Source organism: Emydura macquarii, unplaced genomic scaffold, assembly GCF_026122565.2.
Source record: "Emydura macquarii macquarii isolate MOO-44397 ecotype Brisbane River unplaced genomic scaffold, CSIRO-AGI_Emac_v2 contig_1247, whole genome shotgun sequence".
NCBI classification, from domain to species: domain Eukaryota; kingdom Metazoa; phylum Chordata; order Testudines; family Chelidae; genus Emydura; species Emydura macquarii.
In genome coordinates this window covers 1080-6289 of record NW_027131384.1, presented here as the reverse complement: position 1 = coordinate 6289, position 5210 = coordinate 1080, and the positions used below count along the sequence as shown (strand labels likewise).

Below are 5210 nucleotides of genomic sequence, written 5' to 3'. Positions count from 1 at the left end.
CCCAATCAGCCCCTAGACCAGTTATTTAAAACTCTATGCTCTTTACCAAAAAGGTTCTCTTAACCCCAAAGGGTCAGCCACAGTACCAGATCAATATAAGCTTGGATCTTACCCAAAATACCACACTGCCAGCCGATTCTTTAGTAACTGAAACTAAAGGATTATTATACAAAGAAAGAAACAAACTATAAGTGAAGTGTTAAAGGATTAACGCAATCACATATATACAAATAACTGGAAAGTCCATATATATCAGGTTTCTAGTAGAATTGTGGAGTTTGCAGGCTTGTATAGTCCCTCTGGTATACATCTGGTACCTGGATAGGTCTCAGTCCTTTGTTTCACAGCTTATGTTTAGTTCAGTTGTAGATGAGTTGATCGAGAGGTAGGTGAAGACTGAAGACAAAATGGATGTGGTGCAGCTGCCTTTATGTCCTTTGGCCTTTGCCATGCTACCTGTGGAAATTTACAGGAATAATAAGAGTTCAGGATCACACGAGTAAGTCCTGGTGACTCATCAGGTATATCCCTGGCTTCTCCGCCTGGGCCCATTGTACCTGTGAATTTCCTTAATGGGCCATGAAAGAGGCTAGTGCTGCAGCCATCCTGTCTGGGGTGTCGCCCAGAAACATAGTACAAACTGAAATATAGATACAAACGTATCCATAACTTCCATTACACCCATAACACATGAACATAAACATCATCATCTCACTTACCACATTATAGCCTTTCTAACGGTACCTGACATGACATATCTCACATGAATTATTATGATTCTGACATATTGATGTTAAAAATATAACCCCCCCCCCCAATCCAGCCAGTATGACACAAATCAATTTTTTTGATAAATTGACTAACCAATGAGTTTGCAGAGTCTAGTGAACTCTAAGATGGCAGTTCCCAGGGTTGCATCTGGGACCGGAGATACTGGACGGGGGTCACATTATTCCATAATCCCGTGATTGGCCGGCCAGAAGCACTCACTGGCTAAGGTAAGAGAAGCTGGCTTGCAGGAGTCTGTGTGTGGGCTGACCCAGACGTGGGGTGTTCACATGGCGAAGCAAGTGCTAGTTGGGGTCTAGGAGTGAGGAATTGCGGTGACACAGCTATATAGCAGTCCAGATTGCAGCGGGGAACGTCACCGTGGGCAAGATCCACCAGCCAGACACCTGGCAAAGAATTCTCTGTAGTAACTCAGAGAATCTCCCCATCTAGTTCCCCATCACTGGCCTTTGGAGATATTTGCGGCTAGCAGTTACAGATCATCTCGATGACATTGTACATGCATTTGATGGCAATAAGCACATTTTCAGGGGTGGCAGATTTTCCAGCCATACGTCCCCACATATCTTGCCCCAGGAGTTAGTAGTTTTATTGTGGAAACTGTAGGAGAGTAAAGAGTTGAAAGCTGGACAAGTGGTCGGGCCTAAATTACAGGGAACAGGGTCAAGGCAAGGTCAAACCTTGTTTCTGTTAATTGGTGTGAATTCTAGTTAGAGTCTGTTATTTCTCTTCTTCTCCTCCCTCCCTGGCCAACTGTGCTGGGAATGAGGTTAATAAAATATCTATGGCTATTTTTGTCAAAGTCTTTTGGTGGGAAGAAAGCATTATCTTCCTTCTTCCCCGGCATGCCTTTACTTCAAAGAACATTAGTGTAAAATGTATAGGTTGTAAGAGGATGTGCCTGACCTCTGTATGGTAATTCTGTAAACAACAAACAGGGGCAGGTATAATTATATTAATTATGTAGTTGTTAATATTCATTTTATAGGTGTCAATGTAACCAAATAAGGGTCTATGGGGAGTTGCTGTAAATGGATACATTTACATACTGTTATGGATAAAATGATTGTAAAGTAACCCTCTTGTAGCTCACTTGTGGCGTGGAGGTGGAAGAAGCAGGCAATAAAGGGTTCCATCTCCCCAATCCACTCCCGGGACAACCTCTTGGGTTATTTCTAACAGAAACATTTATTTTGATCAAAAATGGCTTTTTAGTGGACATAAAAACATGGTTACAATTGTGTCTCCCCTCCTCCTGGTGCCCAGCTGAACACACCCTGATGGGAACATTTTTATGGCCATCTCACTCCCTGATCCTTCCCTTTGGGCGGACAATGCTTACCTGAGCTCCTTCTGGGTTTTCCGCTGTGTCCTCAGGGTCATAAGAAACTGTAGCAACAAACATGATGTCACCTCTTGTGTTTTATTTGAATTAAACTGCCTAATTACAGGATTTTATTATCTAACAGAGAGAAACAATGAACAGGGGATATACCCAGGGATTACCTGGATTGTTAATGGATTTTATGCTTTACACAAAGACATCATTGTGCATGTTCAGATGCTGTGCACCCACCCCCAATAGGGTGAATATTTAGCCAACACCAAGGAGAAAAATATTATGATATTGTGTGTATCGGTGCTATTAATGAGAAAGCGACAGAGCTGTCCTCAGCCTCACTTTTCTGTACATTGTGTTACATGAACAGAGTGTGGGACTGTAAATACCCTCAGTAACTCTCTGCAGATTATCTATGTATTTTTCACACTGGAGCTGAGATTTTCAATGGGAATTTTCAACTTCATTTTAATGGGGGCTGTTTGGCTAAATCAAAGATAAATCTTAGGTTAAGATATTATCTCAAAGTCTCCGCATGGTTTTGTGAAAACCACATTTACGGATGGCTTTGCTCAAGGCTGCTTTGACCTCTCTGTTTCTCAGGCTGTAGATGAGGGGGATTACCAGGGGAATCAGGACCATGTAGCAAAGAGAGACCACTTTGTTCAGCTCTCGCAGTGTGTCACTTTTGGGAAGCAGGTAGACGATCGTTAAGGTTCCATAGAAAACTGTCACCACGATGAGGTGAGAGAAGCAAGTGGAAAAGGCTTTTTGTTTCCCTGTGGTGGAAGGGATTCTCAGGATGGTGGCGATGATAGACGCGTAGGATGTCAGGGTTAGCAGGAATGGAGGCAGGGTGAATACACAGGCTAGGATGAAATCCAACAATATGACCAGGTGTGTGTCACTGCAGGAGAGTTCCATCAATGGGATGGTCACAATAGAAAAGGTCAATTTTATTTGGCCCACAGAATATTAACTGTGATAGGAAGAAGAGAAAGATGGCAGGAGCCAAGCAACCATTTAACCAGGAACCAGCAGCCAACTGGAGACAAAACCTGGGATTCATAAGAGTGGAATAGTGCAGGGGTTTACATATCGCTAAATACCGATCATAAGACATCACTGCTAGGAGATAGCATTCAGTACCCACAAGAAAACCATAGACATACAGTTGTGTGAAGCAGCCACTGACCGAGATGGTTCTGTCCCCAGGCAAGAGACTGGCCAGCATCCTGGGCAGGATGATAGAGATGCTGCAGGTCTCCAAGCAGGACAGGTTTCCCAGGAGGAAGTACATGGGGGTGTGAAGGTGCCGATCAATCACAACAAGCACCACGATGAGGGTGTTTGCGGCCACAGTTGTGATGTAGATCACTAGGAACACCAGGAAGAGAAAAATTTGCAGATCAAGGAGATCCCCGAATCCCAGGAGGATGAATTCCATGACAGCTGTTTGGTTTCTGCAGTCTGTATCTGTCATGGGTTGAGTCTAGGAATAATAAAACAAATTGAATTGGTAGAACACAGAGTTAAGAGTTAAAGTCTTGTGAATTAATTCCATAAATAATCGGAAGCTCCTCTTCTCCTGATCACAGCCTGAAATTTTAAGACTAAATGTAGAGTTCAGAGAAAAGTGGCAGGTGTCTCAATTCGAGAAAAGAACATTGGTAACCATGCAGTCTATCCTGTGCGCTATCAGAGCAATAACTACAGTAACAATGGTCCAGTTCTCTGGTAGCCACATACTGATATGGCAGAGCACAGCATTTCTTTATCTACTATTGTATCCTATCTAGTGACACAGAGGAGATTGACAATGATGCTTCAATGTTGTATTTCACTTCTGACAATGGCAGAATCATATGATGTCTCAGAAGTCGAAATCAATAAATACAGCAACTGAAACCTTGCACTGACATTTCCAGTGCAGTCTAGGGTCCTTAGGCACTGACTTATTAAATGTAAATAATCCAAGCATGTATCCTGGTGTAGTCCTGGTGTAGTCAGCATTTCAGTGTCCTATAGGAAACGGAACAATTTCCACGTCCCACCACAGATGCATTTATTTAATCAATTGTGAAGTGGAGTAAATTCTTCCTCAGTTCATTGGGTGGTGATGGTGACATGCTGAGGGACTGGCAGTGCCTTTTCTCTTTCTTGACATTCACTTTGTAGCAGTAATACAATACAGCTCTTTGGAATATGGATCTTGGGAAGGAGCATAAACAGGCTGACATTCAGTCCTTACCAGGGAGTATCATTCCTCTCTCCATAATGACTGTGGGATGATAATACAGGAAGAAGACACGAGGTGGTAAAAAATGCATCCCTGAACTCGGAGTTTAGAAAGAACGTGGCACGTGTGATCCGGGCTAGTAAGACTCTATCTACACTCAGCACCTGATTGGGACACACTGAGCCAGACCCTCAGCGGGTATATATCAAGGTAGCTCCCTTTGTGTGTCGGGGGGGCAGATCCCCCACTGAGAACCTATCACAAGAGCTGTATGTCAATCTCCATCTCTGTTAAATGGTGATATGGACGCTGACTGGCATTGCAGGAAGTTGAGACTGTGGCCACATCTACACTGGAAGCTTAGGTCGATTTAAAGTCCCTTAATTCGAATTAATACTCCCGTGTCTACACTGGCTCTACTGTTAATTCGAATTAAGGTGCCTGTAAAATCAAATTAATAAGACCACCTCTGCAAGTGGTGTAGCGCCTAATTTGAATTTGTTCATTCGAATTAGTATCAGTGTAGACGCAATATGACTTAATTTGAATTAATTGACCTCCGGAAGCTATCCCATAATGCCCCATTTTAAAGTCCCATCCCCTCAAGCAGCCCCGGGAAGATTTGAATCCTTTTCTCTGTGCTTTCTGGAGGGAGCTTTCCCACTGTTCTCTGCATGGCTACTGCAAATCTCAAACGTGCTCCAGCATGGAGTCGAGCAGAGGTCTTAGACCTCATTGGACTGTGGGGCAAAGAATCAGTTCTGGCTCAACTCAGAGCCAGCAAAAGGAATCTGAACATTTATGGGAAGATATCCCAGGGCATGCTGGAGAAGGCACACAAGA

The 5210-nt window shown here is 43.4% G+C and overlaps 1 pseudogene; it reads right to left on the bottom strand.

Annotated features, from left to right (window-relative positions):
* Positions 1 to 2650: 2650 nt before the first annotated feature.
* LOC137152963 (olfactory receptor 6N1-like) lies at positions 2651 to 3611 on the bottom strand (annotated as a pseudogene).
* Positions 3612 to 5210: the final 1599 nt, after the last annotated feature.